This window comes from Delphinus delphis, chromosome 2, assembly GCF_949987515.2.
Source record: "Delphinus delphis chromosome 2, mDelDel1.2, whole genome shotgun sequence".
Lineage (NCBI taxonomy): Eukaryota > Metazoa > Chordata > Mammalia > Artiodactyla > Delphinidae > Delphinus > Delphinus delphis.
In genome coordinates, this window is record NC_082684.1 from 138,439,882 (window position 1) to 138,460,004 (window position 20,123).

A 20,123-nucleotide genomic window follows, 5' to 3' on the forward strand; every position below is an offset into this window, starting at 1 on the left:
ATAAAATAAATACATAAATAAATATTTTAAAACAAAACAAAACAAAACAAACCTAAGCACTTTTCAGGAAACATGAGGAATTACCTTCATTTTTATATTCTAGACCTCACCTCCCTTCCTAAGTCTCTTACTTAACTACTATCCTATAGTAACTCTAAAAAGCACACAAAGAAAACTTCTCTATCAAAAGATAGTATCTAGGGGCTTCCCTGGCAGTCCAGTGGTTAAGGCTCCGTGCCTCCACTGTGCACAGGTTTGTTCCCTGGTCGGGGAACTAAGATCCCACATGCTGCGTGGGGCGGCCAAAAGAAAAAAAGATACTATCTACACTGTTAGACTAACCATAAAAAATGGTGGAATTCACACACACATCCCTTAGGATATCTAAGCCAGATTGACTTCTCCAGCCTCATCTCATGGCCATACTCTGTCCTCTGCACCCCATTCCCACCTTACTGCCTTTTGGCATTTACCTCAGACATTCCCTGCTCACATCCTACCTCCCAGTGCGTGTGATGATTTGATTAACATGTTTCCTCCACTGGACTGCATGCATCCTGAGGGCAAGGGGCTGTACCTCTTTTGCTCACCATTGTATCCTAATAACAGTGTTTATGTCACAGTGCTCCCTCAATAAATATTCTGGTCAATAAATGAGTGAATGAACACTGCTTTCCTCAATGGGCAGAATCATAACACTGCCAAGGCTGCCATTTCTCATCTCCATTCTTACTTGAGCTTGATTTGTCACTAGCTATAAGCTGTCTCAATTACCTAACAGTCTTCGAACTTACTAGAACAGAGTGTGGATTCCTCTTTCTTCTAAGATACAGATAAAGGATACAGATTTACCAAGAGTCTAGGGGAAAAGTAAGAAAACAATCCAGTCCCCACATTTCTTAAAAAATGCCTAACTGCTCTGGAGTATTCTCAGCCTTCAGTCTCATTCATGCATAGCTGCTACCCAAAATAGGGCTAGCCGACAAATCAGGAGTTCTGGACATAACCAATCCCTTGGAAGCCTCGTACTTAAATGTATGATACATTCTATCAGACTTAAAACGTTCAGTTAGCACATTTTAAACATCTATGAATCAAAGGTGACAGAAGTCAGAAAAGTGGTCATGTCTGGGAGGAGGTGACTGAGCGGCAAGAAGCATGAGGGAACCTTGTGGGTGCTGGAAGTGTTCTATTATCTTGAGCTGGATGGTAGCTATATGGCTATACACACATGTAAAAACTGTGCTGTACACTTAAGATTGGTGTACTTTATGCACTTTATCATATGCACATTATATTAAAAAAAAGGTAAAATAGTAAACACCTATGAATAAAAGGACTGTATTACTGGATCATGGTCCTGGTCCTAAAATAGCATTTTATGTGATCACGGTAAAAGAGATTCACACCATCAATCCCCACAGGATAGTTAGGGGGATGGAAAGAAGGGAGGGAGGGAGGGAGGGAGGGAAGGAAGGAAGGAAGGAAGGAAGGAAGGATGGAAGGATGGAAGGATGGAAGGAAGGAAGGAAGGAAGGAAGGGAGGGAGGAAGGAAGGGAACTACATTTAAGGATTACCATGTGTTTGACTATATTGTGAGGAAATTTATAGATCTGTTGGAGAGTCTGAAAGAATTAATAACAACAAACCAAAAACAGTGAGGTACTTAATGATATTAAATCCTGGAAAAAAACATAAGTTGTATAAGAAAACATAACAGGGGACTTCCCTGGTGGTCCAATGGTAAAGAATCCGCCTTCCAGTGCAGGGGACGCGGGTTTGATCCCTGGTCGGGGAACTAAGATCCCACATGCCGTGGGGCAACTAAGCCCGTGCGCCACAACTACTGAGCTCACGCGCCTCAACTAGAGAGCCTGCATGCCGCAAACTACAGAGCCCACGTGCCCTGGAGCCTGCGCACCACACTAGAGAAGAGAAAAAACCCATATGCCACAACTAGAGAAGAGAAAACCCGCATGCCAGAACTAGAGAGAAGCCCGCGCACCGCAACAAAAGATCCAGCATGCTGCAATGAAAGATCCCACGTGCCGCAACTAAGACCCGATGCAGCCAAACTAAAATGTAAAAAACCAAACAAACATAATAGTAGTATACTAAATGGTTCAATAATAAATATTTACTTAACACAATACATAATGGATACTGATGAAACCAAACATTTGACTTGATAAGAAGGGGAGGGCAATAGGAGTGTATATTATTTATTACTTAGAAGTATGGGAGTAAATACAAGAAAAAGACTGAAAATTTTAAAGCAGGTGCCTAGTGGGAGTGAGACTTGGTGATGGGAAGGGGTAAACAGTGGATTACTGATTTTCATTAAAAGCCATACTACTATTTGATTTTTAATATAAAGTTCATGGGAAGACAAAAACAAAAAAGTACATGTATTAATCTGATAAATAAAACATTTTAAAATAACTTTATATGGTTATTATAGTTCCATATAATTAATTAAAAAGAAATAGATGCAAAGTTCTAAGAGAGCATAAAGCAATTCCTATTCAGACAGAGATTGTATATTTAATTTTATTTTTCATTTGTAACATTCAAATATTTTAGTTTCATTGTGATAGTTATTTCCTGTCCATCAATGGACACTGATTTTTAAAGGGGTCATTACTCCATTACAATAAATACAGTAAACTGGAATGCTGAAAAAATAAATTAAAAAATAAAATAATTTTATAAAAAGTTAAGGATACACTCCCCCAAATATTACTGGATCCCCTTGACAGGTTATTATAAAATATATTAATCCAATAATTTATCAAAAATCTTATGAGATAGGAAGAGGGGTAGCAGAAAGAGGCAGGTGTGGCTATAAAAGGGCAATGTGAGATACCTTGGTGGTGATGGAACTGTTCTGTATCTTGACTGGTGGTAATAAAATTGCATAGGACTAAATATACACACTCATAAATGGGTACAAGTAAAACTGGGGAAATGTGAACAAGCTGGGTGGATTGTATCAATGTCAATATCTGGTTGTGACACTGTACTATACTTGCATGACATTACCACTGAGGGAAACTGGGTAAAGGGTACAATGGATTCCTTTGTATTATGCTTACAACTGCATGAGACTTCTACAATTATCTTAAAAGAAGAAGTTTTAATTTAAAAAAAACACAAGAAAACCTTCTAGACCCCTTTTTTTTTTGCGGTATGCGGGCCTCTCACTGCTGTGGCCTCTCCCGCTGCAGAGCACAGTCTCCGGACACGCAGGCTCAGCGGCCATGGCTCACAGGCCCAGCCGCTCTGCGGCATGTGGGATCTTCCTGGACCAGGGCACGAACCTGTGTCCCCTGCATCGGCAGGCGGACTCTCAACCACTGCGCCACCAGGGAAGCCCTAGACCCTTTTTTAAATTTCTACTACCTCTAGTGTTAACAAATTTTATTTATTTACTATTGATAAGAGCAACCCAATAATTAAGCTAAATTCATTTCTAATTTGAAAAGCTGCTCTCTATCCAATACAGGATCCTAAGAACTGGTGAACAAGTCTATATGTTCTTCTCATCGCCTGATAGGGTTTGACAATACTCCCTCTGTCTTTAAAAGCTGAAGATTTTTTTTTTCATTTTACATGTCTTCATTAAAGCTTTCATCTCATTTGGTCACCAGCTCTTCATCTCATTTGGTCATCCCATATTTCTTAGGGATGCAAAGAATGCACAGTAACACAAACAAAGACAAACCTTGGTTTTGTATAGAGGGAAGTTTATTTTTATCTTTCTTTAGTTCTCTTCCTAATGACGCCTAGCATTTCCCTGGCAGCACACTGAGCTAATTTTTTGAGGGATAGCTTACCAAGATTTCTAGTCTCCTTTGGGGGCTATAATTGTTAGCTAGAAGTTACTCATGCTAACAAAGTGGTTTGGACTTTCTGCCTCTTATTTATTTATTTATTTTTTGGCTGCATTAGGTCTTCGTTGCTGTGCGCAGGCTTTCTCCAGTTGCGGCGAGCGGGGGTTACTCTTCATTGCGGTGCGTGGGCTTCTCATTGTGGTGGCTTCTCTTGTTGCGGAGCACCGGCTCTAGGTGCGCAGACTCAGTAGTTGTGGCTCGTGGGCTCTAGAGTGCAGGCTCAAAAGTTGTGGTGCATGGGCTTAGTTGCTCCATGGCATGTGGGATCTTCCCAGACCAGGGCTCGAACCCGTGTCCCCTGCATTGGCAAGCGGGTTCTTAACCACTGCACCACCAGGGAAGTCCCCTGGACTTTCTGCCTCATTTAAATGTAATACTATGCACACTGAAGCTCATCTTCTAGTTTTCATTCCCCACACACAGCCAAGATATTTCGGAAGTATAATCTTGAACAATTTGGGAACCTAAGTACTTGAAAGAGCTTAATGTCATGAGAAAACCTGAATATGTCACTTTTGTAAAACATTTATTAAAACGTCAAATAAAATGAGTGTCACTACTTAAACCCTTCCACCTAGAAGAACTTATCAAGATGGTTTCTGGAGGTAAAGTCATGAGAAACCAGCACAGTACAATGGAAAAAAAACAAAACAAAACAAAGGAGGAGGTAGCAAAAGCTCAAGTCTACTCTTTATTCCCCCTTAGATGTGTAAGAATCTTGGGCAAGTCACTGCACTTATTTGAGCCTCAGTTATTTCACCTATAAAAAGCTGAGATAATTAGTATACCATACACAGTTTAATACTCTCAGTGGAAACTGGAATAGCACCCTGACAAGAAACTCATTAATATTCTTACAACAAAATGAATAAATATTTACTTGAAATAGAACAACCACCAAAAAAGGTTATAAACAGCCTCATTAGCTGAAGTCAGGTTTGTGCCTACCTTACAAAAAATCTTTCAGCTTTCAGAACTTTGGGGTTTTAGAACGGCAGAGAAGAGACTGTGGACCTACACAGAAGTGTTTACTGTCAGAAAGTCAGTTTGCTAATGCACAACAAAACATTTTCTCCCTTTCCAAGACTAAAGTTTTTAAATAGCCTTTGGCCTGACTTTAACAAAAAGTCTTTTAAAACTAAACAGTGTCAGGACTTCCCTGCTGGCCCAGTGGTTAAGACTCTACGCTCCCAATGCAGGAGGCCTGGGTTCGACCCCTTGTCAGGGAACTAGATCCCGCAAGCTGCAACGAAGATCCCACATGCCGCAACTAAGACCCGGCACAGCCAAATAAATAAATATTTTTTAAAAAAACCTAGGGCTTCCCTGGTGCAGTGGTTGGGAGTCTGCCTGCCGATGCAGGGGACACGGGTTTCGTGCCCCAGTCCGGGAAGATCCCACATGCCGTGGAGCGGCTGGGCCCGTGAGCCATGGCCGCTGAGCCAGCCCGTCCAGAGCCTGTGCTCCACAACGGGAGAGGCCACAACAGTGAGAGGTCCGCGTACCGCAAAAAAAAAAACAAAACTAAACAATGTCCACTGGTAACAACTCTGTCCACACACAACTGTCAATGATTTGTCATTTGTGACTTCTCCTTATATAAACTAACCCATCGCCTTGGCCCCAGTAAATGATATGAATGATACCAAGTTATCTCAATCTTTAATTTACATTTTTCAATTTTCTAATATAGATTTTATTTCCTCCACCTCCAAACCCTTCTACGGACAGAACCACGTATCTACACTAGTCCCTTACTGTAATGACCATGCCACTTAAAACATGAAGTGATATACTTTCACTAAGAGTTACAGTTTATCCTTGAATTCTTTCTCAATTCTTGGGTAGATAGGTTTAATCTCATCAAATTTACTGATATGATCAAGAAAAGCCTAGGCAGCTAGGAAAAAAATGTATTGGAAAGACTAAATAAATATTACCATTTCTGGGATAACTCTAGGGACTTCTGTACATTTTTCCGTGCTTTCGATGCATTAAAAAAGATTAATTCGTGCCCTAATTTTTTTTTAAAGTTAAGCATTTATCATCATTTGACCAGAAGCTTTAAACTGCTTGGGAAGTGGGAAAAACAGAAGTGGAAATTCTCTAACATCTTCATCCCTGAATGGATCTTTCACATCATAATCAAGCAGTCTTACAATTTTCTAGTTGCCTTTCCATTTTTAACATGTCTTCTTAAAAAAGCAAAAACAAACATAAACTCTTACCATCAGTTGAGCAAAGAGCTTAACTAATTCATCTTTTCTTCTTTCACCTAATTTCTAGGCAGCACGTGTGACTAACCACCATCACTTTGTGGGCTTCTTTGGTCTTGATTGAAAATGTTTAAAAATTTTTTTTAAAGATGCTTTTCTCCTCTCCACAACCTCTGAGACTATGCCAAGTGACCATCTGTTTTGCACAGTCCTTTTGATCCCTTGCTTTCTAATAAAATGGCTTTTAAGTCTTTAAACTTCTGGTGGGTTGTTTTTTAAAATCTTTCCACTTTTCCTACTGTACATACTTGATTGCAGCTCAATTTCTTAAAAATGAATCCCCATATGATAGATTTTATTCCTGCTCTCCCTGAAGAATGTTGAGCTTAATCAAGATTATGATTACTATTAAATAGTGTTGACCTACAGAAAAGTTTATCAATTCTTGTTTGTTCCTCAAAGCAAAATCCAGGTTATTTCTTTGCTTTATGGGATCTAAAACTGCCAACTGTGTGAAGTAGTTTATCTTACTCAAAACCACATCTTCACATTTGCTGTCAATAAAGTATTTAACTAATCTATGTATAAGTAAATAAACCCCACATTATTATTATCTGGCCTAATTCTGCAGCTTCTCCAATCTCCTTTAACAGTTTCAACTCAGCCACATTATTGTGATTAGGGCTGTGACATTCTTATTTAAGTAAGGATTTCGATCCTTATAAAAATTTAATCCCTTGCAACCTGTATCATTCCTATGAAGTGCAGAGCCTAGCAGCACCATATTTCAACAATTAGTTTCCTGCCATCAAGTATCTGAGATGTGAATTAAACCACTGTATCATTATTTTGCCTACCAAGAAAGGAGAAGGGAAAAAAATTATATGAGGATGACAGAAATGGCACTCATCATGTTTATGTAACACTTCAAAACAAATCTAATGCTTCAGATCACAAATTCAGGTAAAATATATTATAGACTTGTTGTTGGAAGAAAATGTCACTGTTATATTACCTACTCCAATGTAATCTTGTTAAAACTGAATTTCTTTCTTATAGGAAGGCTCCATAAGAAAAAGAATATTACCAGACACTGTCCTGCATTCCCCTCTTTGCCAGGTAGTGTTATGGAACTCATGTGAAATCCACACTGCCAGGATTTCTAGCTCTGTTAGGACTGGAAGGGCCTACTAATACAAACCACAGAAACACTACTACTAAAAAAGCAATTATCACTAGCAAAGTAAGCAACGTTAAAGCATTTTTACTAATAAAGCAAACAACTTGGTCAGTTAAACTGAAACCCTTTTAACCACTAGAGGAAAAAAACAACACACACTTGAATTAACAGACACTGGTTTTAAAGTTCATAATATCGGTAATATGTTATTGTACCACTTGAGTGTATGTGGTGAGGAAGTATGACTTCAAGTCTGATATACAGCAAATCCTGACAAAGAAAAGCAATGTGAAATCTGCCCAGAGGCTCACCTAACATTACAACCATATCTGCCTAAAAGTTAACAGATTTTTCTTAGCATCGACCCCAAGTTCATTGAGAACCTTTATTCTAAAATTTTATATCAAAATAGCACATTTTTTCAGAATGGCAAATAGGTCTCCTTGTGCACTGCAACTGCACAAGATGATGATATAAATAACTAAAAATAGAGTGTACAGGTATCCTGCACCTCTCAGCTACCTCAAATAGCATACAATATAACAAACGTGCTGAGAGCTTGATGTCCGTAAGCTGCATTCTACACAACCCAAGGACAGAAATAAGACATCTCTCATATGTTAGGTAGGAATTTTAGCTTGGAGCCAATTACCAAAACGGCCTAAGGGATTTCTGTTTCCTATCAGCTTAAAGTAAAGAAAAAGGGAAGAGGCAACAGGAAAAATAATGAAGTAGTAAAGAGCAAGCAAGGAAACTATAAGAAAATTTACAAAACACAAGTCAAACAAGAGAGCATCTAGACATCATAAGACATCTTCATCCTCAGGCTAATGAATTAGGTAGTAAGACTTCCAGAACATAGCTAGCTATGCATTGAAAGGAAGTCGAAATACCACAAACCTTAAAATTCAATTTTTAGGCTGGGAGCAAAGTGTACAGTCCCTGAAAACTTATTTTTAATGAGCTACCCCAAACAAAGTTGCTGAGGTCTCACTAGAAGAGGGAAAGTCATGATAATGGGCTTTTCCCGCTGAGGAAGGAGAAAACTCAGAGGCCTAACTCACCCATTACTCTAGGCACCCAAGGGCCAATCAACAGAAGAGTAAATCCCACTCCTCAGGGAACTGGCTACAAGGCCTCCAGTTCTACCCTTGGTGTCTTCCAGACATGACTGCAGTTTTCACCATGATTAACTTCCAGGAATGCCAGCCAGGGAAGCAGCCAAGAAAAAAGAACATTTTTCTGCCTCACTGTCAGCTAGACCCTTTGGAACAACTGCAGACAGTGCCTCTATCTCTCTTCTGGGCAGAAGAGTATTCAGCACCCTCAGGGAAGTGCCTAACAAACCAGTAACACACTACCACCACAATTCTCAAAGATGTCTACTCTGACCACCTTATTTAAAGCTGCAACCTAGGGCTTCCCTGGTGGCGCAGTGGTTGAGAGTCCGCCTGCCAATGCAGGGGACACGGGTTTGTGCCCTGGTCCAGGAAGATCCCACATGTCGCGGAGTGGCTGGGCCCGTGAGCCATGGCCGCTGAGCCTGCACGTCCACAAAAAAAAAAAAAAAAAAGCTGCAACCTTCCTACCTCCCCCACCTATCCTTCCTCCATACTCCTAATCTCCCTTACTCTGTTCTATTTTTTCCCACATTATTTATCACTCTCTTTACACTATATAATTATTTATTATCCTTATTTATATTTCCTTTTGTTAAAAGACAAGATCCATGGGGTTGGGATTTTTTTGTCTATTTTGTTCACTGATAGATCCTAAGCAGCTAGGACAGGACCTCACATATAGCAGGAATCCAATAAATATTTATGGAACGAAGGAAGTAAATAAGAAAAACTAAAAAGACCTCTTGGAGGTCAACAATACCCAGAGGGCCCAACCATGCCTATATTCCTCTAACAGAATCAGTCTGGTTCCTGTGACTGACCTACATTGCTTCTGTCTGCCATGTACTACCTCTCCCCTTCCCCTCAAGTCTTCCATCAGCTAGGATATATGGAACCACAGTACTGCTGAAGGTACTAAAGGGCACAAATGCTTGTCCTTGAGTCTGAAGGATTTCTAAAGGCTTTCACAGTCTGTGCCTTGTTCCTAGGTTATTCAGTTTGGGATAAAATGTGTTAAATGCAAGTTACCTTAACATAAAAGAAGGTCTGAAAAAAAAAATCACAAGAAGTTTCTGTTTTCAAAAATCAAATTCCAATTCAATTCAGCAAGCATTACACATAAAGTTATATTCAAAGCACTGGGGTGGAAGCCATGGGAAACAGGAGACTCAGGTCTCTTAGGAGTTTAGAATAAGGTAGGGAAAAAAATATATTCATATATGATTAAAGTCAAGGTGTGATACAGTGCTATAACAGAGATCCCAGCAAAGAGTTAAAGAGATACAGAGGAATACAAAATCAATTCTGGAGATATAGGCGGCTGAGAAGACGAAAGTTAAGAAAGTCTTCAGGAGGGAGATGAAATTTTTTGGTAGGTTAAAGGAAGGGTCAGATTTAAAGCTGAATGCCTTGGAGCAGGGAAGGGCATTCCAACAAAAAAGAAAAGAAAAAAACTAAGGTGTTGAGACTGAAAAATGCAGGGTAAGTGGAAGGAATGGCTGGAAAAAGAGAAAGAAATAAGACTGAAGGCCAGGGTTGGTCAGATCATAGAGGATCTTGAGTGCTGGCCTATATAGGCAGTAAGGAGTCCTTAAAAGTTTTCAGCAAGAAGTGAAATAATCAGAACTGTGTTTTTAAAAGTCTACACTGGGGGCTTCCCTGGTGGCGCAGTGGTTGAGAGTCTGCCTGCCAATGCAGGGGACACGGGTTCGAGCCCTGGTCTGGGAAGATCCCACATGCCGCGGAGCAACAAGGTCCGTGAGCCACAACTACTGAGCCTGTGCATCTGGATCCTGTACTCCGCAACAAGAGAGGCCGCGACAGTGAGAGGCCTGTGCACCGTGATGAAGAGTGGCCCCCACTCACCACAACTAGAGAAAGCCCTCGCACAGAAACGAAGATCCAACACAGCCAAAAATAAATAAATAAATTAATTAATTAAAAGTCTACACTGGGATTCCTTGCTACATATTCTTCTAGAAATAAATTCTTTCCTTTCAAAGCACTTCAGCTCATAATCATACATTCATTAAATGATTGCTAGTTTCCTCAACTAGATGTGTAAGTCCAGAAAGGACAGAGATGATGTCTAGCCTGGCACATAAGTGCTCAATAAATACAGGCATACCTTGGGGATATTACAGGTTCGGTTCCAGACCACCACAATAAAGCAAATATCACAGTAAAGCAAGTCACACAAATTTTTTGGTTTCCCAGTGTATGTAAAAGTTATGTTTATTATATACTGTAGTCTATTAAGTGTGCAATAGCATTATGTCTTAAAAAATAATGTACATACCTTAATTTTAAAATGCTAACCATCATCTGAGCCTTCAGCAAGTCACAGTAGTAACATCAAAGATCACTGATCACCTTAACAAATATAATAATAATGAAAAAGTTTAAAATACTGTAAGAATTAGAGAAATATTGTGACACAGAGACATGAAGTGAACAAATGTTGCTGGAAAAATGGTGCCAATAGACTTGCTCGACACAGGCTTCCCACAAACCTTTAATTTGTAAAATACGCAGTATCCGCGAAGCACAGTAAGACAAGGGATGTCTGTATTCACTAAATAAATAAATAAAAACTATAATAATATTGCAGTAGTATGTAGTATGTAATACAGAAAGAAGCATTAACCATGAGGTTACTACAATAATATACAGATGAAGGCCTGAACTAGGTCAGGTGAAAAGGTGAAGCTAAATGATAAAGTATCTAGAATGATTCAAACTTGGTGAATGATCAGATGAGGTGGTAAGGAAGAAAAAAAGAACCAAATATGAACCCAAAGTCTTGTGCCACGGCAACTGGAAGAACTGTAATGCTTAGGGGAGAAAAGGGTAAGCAAGTTTCAGAAATGATGGACTGGAGGTACATTCAAAAGCAAATACCAAGTAGAAAAACAATTTCCCCCTTCCCACTATACCTTTCAGATTCATAGACCCCATGAGCCTCACAATTCCAATTTCTCTATAGTTCCATTTCTGATACCATTCTTGCTGAGTTTCACACCAAACCTCAGAATTTGTAACTGAAGTTTACAACGGACATTCTTGAACATTCACTTCTGCTCACATGAATAAAAGTTCATCTTAACCAAACCCAAAGTGCTTACCTAGGAATGTTACTAGGAACACTCTGATAACATACCAAAAGCCCTCTGGCTTTACTCTGTACATAGAACAGAGCAGACACTGCTGCCTTACTCTATAAATACTGAACTGCAGCCTAAGAAACTACAGGTACCAACATGCAATGTTGTATCAGCATGCAGTGCAGTACCAGCAGGCAACGTGGCCTAACTGCCAGACCTGGATTTCAATCGTGGTGTGGTTTGATTTCCAAGGGTTGCATGGCACTGGTCACTTTCCAATTCAAAACCCTTCACTTGACACTTAAAAAAAAAAAAATCTATCTACAAAAGCCACTTATATTTCTAATACAAATCTTTAAAAAATCTCATGCAAGTGGAACACTTCTCAAAATAACCTTTAGATTACCTGAAAATTAGTAATGTGCTACAGATGGCTGGAATAAAGCAAAACACTCCCAGGACATTTTATGAGTCCAAAATAAACAATAGTTCCTCCCACTGAATTTTTCTATTACAGACAGATGGATGTTTTAAGTACAAATTTAAGAAGAGTGAATGCTTCTTCCAATGTTCAAAGGTAGATTAAACATGTGATTTTGCCATGTTAAACACATTCCCCAAAAAGAAAGATTAAAAGACCATCATCTTCTTAACATTCAATAAACAGCTGCTATTGGAAGTTCCAAATCCAAAAACTAACTGGAAAATACTGATAAAAATCCTAACTTGGGGAATTAACAACTAGGTTATACAATTTTATTCCTTTAAACTGCTTGAAAGCAAAGATTTTCTAACATCACAGTTAATCCTTGAACAACATGGGTTTGAACTGTAATTTAGGTCCACTTATATCTGGATTTTTTTCAATAAATACGTACTACAGTACTACACAACCTGCAGTTGGTTGGAACCCTGGATACTGGAAGGCCAACTGTAAAGTTATATGAGGATTTTTTACTTCCCTGGGGGAGGGGGGGGTGCCCCAACCGCTGTGTTGTTCAAGGGTCAACTGTACTACCAATTTCAAAGTTCCTAAAGTCACCCATCAACTTTAATTTGCTCAGTCCCTTTTAGGGGGTATTTCAGAGATCCCCCTTGTTGCTCAAACTGCCAGATTTTGCTTTTTTTTTTTTTTTTTTTTTGCGGTACGCGGGCCTCTCACTGTTGTGGCCTCTCCCACTGAGGAGCACAGGCTCCGGACACGCAGGCTCAGTGGCCATGGCTCACGGGCCTAGCCGCTCCACGGCATATGGGATCTTTCCGGACTGGGGCACGAACCCGTGTCCCCTGCATCGGCAGGCAGACTCTCAACCACTGCGCCACCAGGGAAGCCCCAGATTTTGCATTTTGATCATTAAAAATAACACTTTTATTTTGTAAACAAAACAGTGGGCAACTCTTATTCAATCCCAAGAAGTTAATTCAAAGTAGGTTTTCCACTAACTGGACAAAAATGGAAAAATGCCCAACCCACCTCCAAAATCAGTCCCTTGGCTCAAGATTTCAGATATAAGAGATTTAAAGATCTTAGATTACTGACTGAATACACAAAATTACTTCTTAATGATATCAGGCAAATCCTTTCAGGTTTGATTTCTTTCTCCCAAGCTGAGGTTCTTTTTGTACAGCTTTCTGATCCCCACTCCTACGGCTTGAGAAGGCTAGAAAAAGGTATATTTGACAAACTGGTGAACCTGCAGAATGAAGGTACAAGACTCTCCAAAAGAAGATAACTTCATTAAAAAAAAGGCACAGCATAAACTTTATAAACATATCAAAGAGGAGTGAGAGTCAAGCCCCCAGGAACTAAGGCTGCACTTATTTGCCCTTCTGAATACTGACACAATAATAAAAAACTGCCCACTTATGTCAACCATCAATCATTTTTGTCCCATTCTTTCATCATAATCTTGATAGCATAAAATTCAACACTATATGGAGCCTTTAGAGATGATCATGTCTAATATGCTCACTTTACAGATAAGGAAAATGAAAACATAGGAGTGACTAGCACAAGTCACGGCTAGTCAGAGGCAAAACAGTGATCAGGATCTGGGCTTTATGACTCGCAATTCTGTGCTTTTTCCTCTATGCTTTGAAAAGCTATATTAGCAAATAAACATTTTACACTATTAAATCAGAAAATAACTAACTGTAACTAAGCCACACAAAAATAAAATTCATCCATCTAAAGAGAACAAAGGGTTAGAATAGGAAGTACCCCAATTCAAACAGAAAGAAGGAGCATTTGTTCATACAGTACAGGGCTTTCTTAAGGGCACAACCTCGCACATATTTTCTGAGCCATTTTATTAATTACCACCTGCTCGGACTTGTGTCCTGTGCTCCATCAAATGCAACTCCTTAAGAGAATGCCACACTGACTCTTGTGGCAAAGGTCTGAAAAGTGGTAACTTCTGGCATAGATAACTTGATGGTACAAAAGGAACCCACAAACGTGGTGCCAACAATCAAGAGGAGAGGACTGGGGGCTTCCCTGGGCACAGTGGTTAAGAGTCTGCCTGCCTATGCAGGGGACACGGGTTTGAGCCCTGGTCCAGGAGGATCCCACATGCCGCGGGGCAACTAAGCCTGTGCGCCACAACTACTGAGCCTGCGCTCTAGAGCCTGGGAGCCACAACTGCTGAGCCCGCGTGCTGCGACTACCGAAGCCCGCATGCCTAGAGCCCGTGCTCCGCAATGAGAAGCCCCGCACGGCAACAAAGACCCAACTCAACCAAAAATAAATAAATAAATAAATTAATTTTAAAAAAAAAAAGAAGAAGAGAGGACTGAAGTTGAAGAGGGTGGAGATTTTGCTGGGAGCAAGTAATCCTGAAAATGGGATAAGAATAAAAATCCAAGGGAGCAACGCTGGCCTGACACTAATGACCAGAGAGCACAATAAAAAGAAGGCAGTTTCAGAGCTTGCCTGGCATCAGACAGCTCTCACCTGCAAAAGAAAGAAAGAAAAAATTCTCACAGAGACAAGAGAAAGATCGCAGGTTTGGTCCTGAGTGATGGATTAGATATGACCTAATAGGTATTTGCCATCTCTTATTTCTGGGACTCTGATCCAAGAACAAACAGCAAGAGAACCATGAAAAATCAGCCCTGTTGGATCTGGAGTTCTGCCTTGACAAGATATAAAGCTCATTCATAGATCTGACTGTGCTCATGAGACTGCAGTTCAACTCCTGCTGCTAGAGCAAGGGGAGGGGGAAGGAAGATAGAAAGGGGTGAGTGGGAAGGAGGTGGAAGATCTGGGTTGTGACTATAATAGCTACAGTAATTAGAGTGTTTCCAGGCTGCTAGGGAAGTCTTCAGAGCAGAGAATGTGGACGGGAGATGGGGGAGGGGGAAAAACATGAGGAAGCAAACTACTGAGAATGCTAGGAAAATACATGGTGGTTTGTGAACAGTTTAAAACAAATAGCTGCGATGGCTTCATATGGGGAAATAAAGAAGTTTATATTTTTTCCCAGAAGTGAATATTATACAAATGACTGCTAGGCTCCTACTTAAAGCTAGGTTGCAAACTAGGTTTAAACAGATTCTTGCAAATGTCCCTGTCTCTGTAGTGGTCCACTGGCCCTGGCCTCAGTCACACTGTTTGCCTCCCTTTTCCCTAAATCAATCAAAAAACTCTATCTATCTATCCATCCAGACAGCCAGCCATCTACCTAAATCTCTGTCTCAATCTCTCTGACAGATCAGAGCCTTCACTTCACTTGGAAAAGGGATTTCTCAATTCCAAAACATTTAAAGTCACTTCTTTGCTGTCAATCAACTGTTAATTAATACACTGTGAATTCAATTAGATTGTGTGTATGTGTGTGCCTGCGTGTGTTTCAAGCACACAGCTTGTCAGCCCAACACAGAAAATCACTGGAGGACACTAAAGAAGTCACAAAATAAACACCAAGTTGCTTGTTTATAAATTTTAGGCTCTACGCCACTGCCTACTATAGTGGCATGATCATGTGAAAGAAAAATAAAATGATATTAACAGAAGATGATGATAACCTAGAAGGAAAATCTGGGAATTTGCAGAAAACCTCAAAATAGAAAGTCCTCCTCCAAGTTACAGGAAATGCTATACTTGTTTTTAAGATAAACATTTAGTTGAGATACTTCCTTAGCATGATTTGGCCCTCTGATGATGACTTGATTCTAACAGTGATGTTAATCTCAAAGCCAGAAAAAAAAGAGTTATACAGGTGCTGGGAGAAACTAAAAATGGAATAAAAGGAACAACAGAAGAGGTGCAAACTTCATGTGGAGAATTACATTCATAAAATAAAAACACATGTGAAAGTCTTGAGTAAGATATGTCAGGTAGACTTAACACAAAAAGTCAATTACATCCTTTGCACCTGGGTATCCTCCCAGCAGCTAAATCCTTTTCACTACCCTAAAAACAAAGAATTTTCTCCTTCCCTATCCCCCTAATAAACAAGTGCTAGAAACACTGAATTACTATTATTCCCTTCCCATTCACAGGGCATAAAGCCAGAACTCACAGAAATATAATAGGGCCGTCTAGGACCATGTCTAAGGCAAGCTACTCAGTAATTTAAAAGAAACACAGAGAAAAGGAAGAATCTCTTTTCTCTATTCCATTATTATCTCACTAACAAACCAGTATCAGGCATTAAGAAACGTGAAACAAAGAAGAATTTCACACATATGAATTGAACCTAAACCACAGAAGACCAAGTATTTTCTTGTCACTGTGGCATGTGATTCTTTAACCACCTGCTCAATAATCCCTCTGCAACTGCACAGCTGCTGCCAATTCCACATGCCCAGCTAGGCAGGTGCTTTGGTGAATTACCTGTTCCTTAGTGAAAACAGTCCTTCACTGACACTTAGTGGGCCCTGAACCTGCCAATCAGCATCGCCTCTCTTCGTTTTGTCTGTCATAGCCAACTTTTATGAGATATCATGAAGGCATATTTAGTACATTACGTGATTTTGTATTTTGCAGGGTTGTTGTTGTTTTTTTTTTTAAAGGAATCTGATATTTAAAAATCAGACAGAAGAGAGAATTCAGCTGCTTAAAAGAAAATTTGCCGCACAACATAAGGCTGCCTCATCTCAGAGTGGCCCCATCTGTCTGGCAGTATTCCCATCCATGACCAGTTTCCACAAGGGAAATAACAATTGCTTAGCTACCTATGGAGCAGGAGAAAGTGGCACTAGAAGGTTCTATAGTACCTGGCAGTGATGAGAGAGAAAACAGAGTGTGAACTTCTAGAGACCACACATCATTCCTGTACTTATTAAGTCTCCACGGCTGAGCCCAGGCAGTAGTGTTCTGAGTCAAATAAGTAAGGAGTGGCACTTCCACTTGACAGAGCAATCAGTAAACTCCTCAACAAATTATCCTGTTCCAGTCATTTAGTTGCTATATGTTAATTGCAGCATAATTACTACCAGGAGCCAAAATTATGCTTCCATATCCTCGCACAAAATAAGCAATAATCTGTCCAGCTATCTAGACCTCTCACAAGGAAACATTTTCTTACAAGAAGCTGGGGGAAAAATATCCAAAGTGCTCTCTGAAATATGGTCACAGTCAGAAGACTTATAAGACTCCTTGTGGCAAGGGCCCAATTCTGAAACCACTAAATCTAATCAGGGCAAATTTAATCTGAGGCTTCTGCCTTCACTGTCACCTGACAGGATTAAGAAATGAATGCCAACAGCCCAAGAGCAAAAAGCTTTGGACTCAGTTTAGCTGAGACTTCACTCAGAGACCTAGGACATATAGTTGGAAACAGTCTAAAGACAGACAACACCTCTAGTAAGACCTTAAGACAGTTCGGTCATCAAGAAACATAAAGGTCAGAACAACCTGTTCCCTCCTAACAAAGCCCAACACCTAAGTGGCAAGCCATCATTTTTAAGAAACTCATTGAAAGAGAAAAGGGAGGCAACGTGGTCAGACTTAGGGCCTCAGAAAGACCTTTACCACAACCAAAGGCTAAAGTTCCTCTTCAACAACACTCTATAGGAAATGGTTGGCTATTGTGTACAGTGTATATTGTATACAACTGTCCTCCCACAATGAGCTTGATTTCTAATCTCTGTTCAAAGAAAAGTTTTCTTTAATGTCCTAAAGGAAAACCTCATTTCTAGCCCCCAATAATTCTTTACCCAACTAATAGTACCTAAATGCTATTTGGGCACTTCTATGAGGTAAATGCAAGGGCAGGGCTCCTTCTAGCTCGTTCTCATCCTTCTCTCATTAGTAACTCCCAAGATCTCAAATGATTTTTTTTTTTTATGTTCATCTCTTTGGCAAACTCCCTAACACAGAAGCACACATGGATTTTCTACACAATGAACAAGTCACCTCCTTTCATCTGAATTAAAATGAAGATAAAAAGGAAAGTTGTTTCGTTTCCCCAGCCCTTGCCCAGATAGGCAAATTCTGTGGCTTTTTTGTCGTGCAATTATTCTGACCAGGAAGTCACCATTAAAAAGGTACTTGGTCCTTGAGTCCCTATCTTAACCCTGCACAGGTTTTTAGTGGTATTCCTAAACGAGTAAACAAAAATTTTTGTGTGTGTCCCATCTCTATAAAAAGGATTAAATATGCTGGCTCAAACAAGAGTAAAACCCTCCCCTTGGAGTCTTCTTCCTTAAAAGTCTGACACAAACATCAGGGTTGGGCCTCCCAGCTACTCTTCCTCCTCAACTTAGTACAGGCTAGCCAAAGAGGCAGGCACAACATGGCTGGCATTCCCTATTCTTCTGAAAAATGTGTGCCAATGAGCTCTGCATTGTTCCTCACTCAAAAAGAAGAGCCTTTCTGTCTGGCCTCCTCCAATGGCAAGCCCCAGTCTGGAAAAGGAAGAAAATGGCACTGAGGAGCCTGGGAGATGGAGCATATCCAAAGCTCTCAGACAAGACTTGAACCTATGACCTTCACTGTGTACACAATAGGCGGGTGAGAGGGACCGGTTTATCTCTGCAGCAGCAGTTCTCAGCCCTGGGGTAGCAGTCCCGATAAAATGACACGACTATTGTGTGTGGCAGCAGAACAGTCATCTCCTCACAACAGCCTAAACCAGCACTCCCTCCCCCAAGACAAAGCAGCAGGGGTGAAATTAACTCAAGGCTGCAGAGCAAAGCCTCATACAGAAAAGAGAGGCCTGTAGGGGATTGAGGACTCTCCTGAACCCCTAGGGCTCTGGACACATGGCTGGAAACAGACAGGCTTTCTTCCCCATCTTTCCCACTCTCATTTAGATTGGAAGCTGTTTCTTAGAGAATTTAATCATCTGTGATTTGTTCAGAAATATTCCCCTGAAGGGCTCTGATCTCTCCACCCTGTGTGAGCCTAATTCCTAGAACCTGAAATGACTGTTTGCTGCTGCCCGTTTCACAAACACACATTAATTGGTCAGATGTGTCTCCTCCTCCTCAACCCCAGAGGGAGGAAGGAGAATCTGAGCAAAGCACAGAGATGATCCAACCGTAATTACACATAAAGGGAAAAGAGGGCAGCATGGGTTTTCCAAACAGGACAGGGTCACAAACCCTCCCGGGGGTACTAGGATAGCAGTTAAGGCCAGGCCCAGGAATCCCTCCATCTTGAAGAAAAGGACAGGAGTAAATGTGACCTGAAGACTGGAAGGAGTACACACCCACAACCTACTTACTGCACATTCCCGGCCACCTTGCTCCCCCCTCCTGGGCTGCGCACACGTCCTGCTCCCAGACCCTCGCCCTGAACCCCCCTAACTCCCTGACTAGCTCCAGTCGCCCTGGGCCCCCTCAAGATACCCAGACTCGCCTTTGAAACTCTCTGGCCTGTCCCCACAACCTGGCCAGACCCTAATCCCCTCTGGGGCACCCCTACCCTCAGCCGGAACCGGCCCTGGCCGCGCTTTGAACTTCACCCCGCGCCCCTCGACGCCCCCTCCCCCACCCGCGCAACGACACCCCCACCACCCGCGCCATACACACCTTCCCCCTCGCTCCGCCCCGGCCTCGCAACCCCCACTTCCTCTGTCAGGCGCCGCTACCCCTGGCCCCCTCGGCGCCGCCGCCTCTTTCCTCCCCCAACCCCGGCTCCACACAAAGCTCCGGACTCACCGCGCGGCCGGTCCCGGGAGCCGCCACCTCCGCCCGCCCGGGCCCCGGGCCGTCGAGCCGCCGCAGCTACGGGGCCCAGGCCGCCATCCGTTCCCGCGGCCCCTCCCCCCCACCCCACCCCGCCTCGTCTCCGGCTCTCCGCCCCCTCCTCGCGCCGCTCCGCCCCGCCCGCCGGTGCCGCTGTGTCCGGGGCCGCGGGTCCCTCCGCCGCCGCCACCGCCGCCGCCGCCGCGATCCGGGACAACCAGGGCCGCCCGCAAGACCCGGACACTGGAATACCGAGCCCTCGGATCCGGATCCCGGGCTGGTGTGCCGTCTGGAGCGGTAGAGCGCAGGGGAAACCCGGAATCTGGATGGACGAACCAAATCCTGGGTCTCGGAACGCGCGGTCACACGGAGCCCGGATTAGAGACTCGGGGCCCGGATTAGAGACTCGGAGCTCTGGGAATGCTGGAAAACCCGGCGAGCCGGTTAAAACAGAGATAAACTCGAAGAAACC

General features: G+C 41.8%; 1 protein-coding gene across 7 annotated transcripts in view; it reads right to left on the reverse strand.

Moving 5' to 3' along the window:
* The window catches only part of ZNF609 (zinc finger protein 609), a 233,781-nt gene extending 214,067 nt beyond the window's left edge, over positions 1–19,714 (reverse strand). For 3 of the 7 annotated variants that reach the window (XM_060005787.1, XM_060005781.1, XM_060005783.1), the window contains exon 1: positions 19,625–19,714. The gene's annotated coding sequence lies outside the window, so the exon portion shown is untranslated. Of the gene's footprint in view, positions 1–10,710; positions 19,226–19,624 lie in introns of those variants that run through there. The other 4 variants (XM_060005784.1, XM_060005786.1, XM_060005785.1 and 1 more) reach the window with 2 other exon arrangements.
* Between the last annotated feature and the right edge of the window lie 409 nt (positions 19,715–20,123).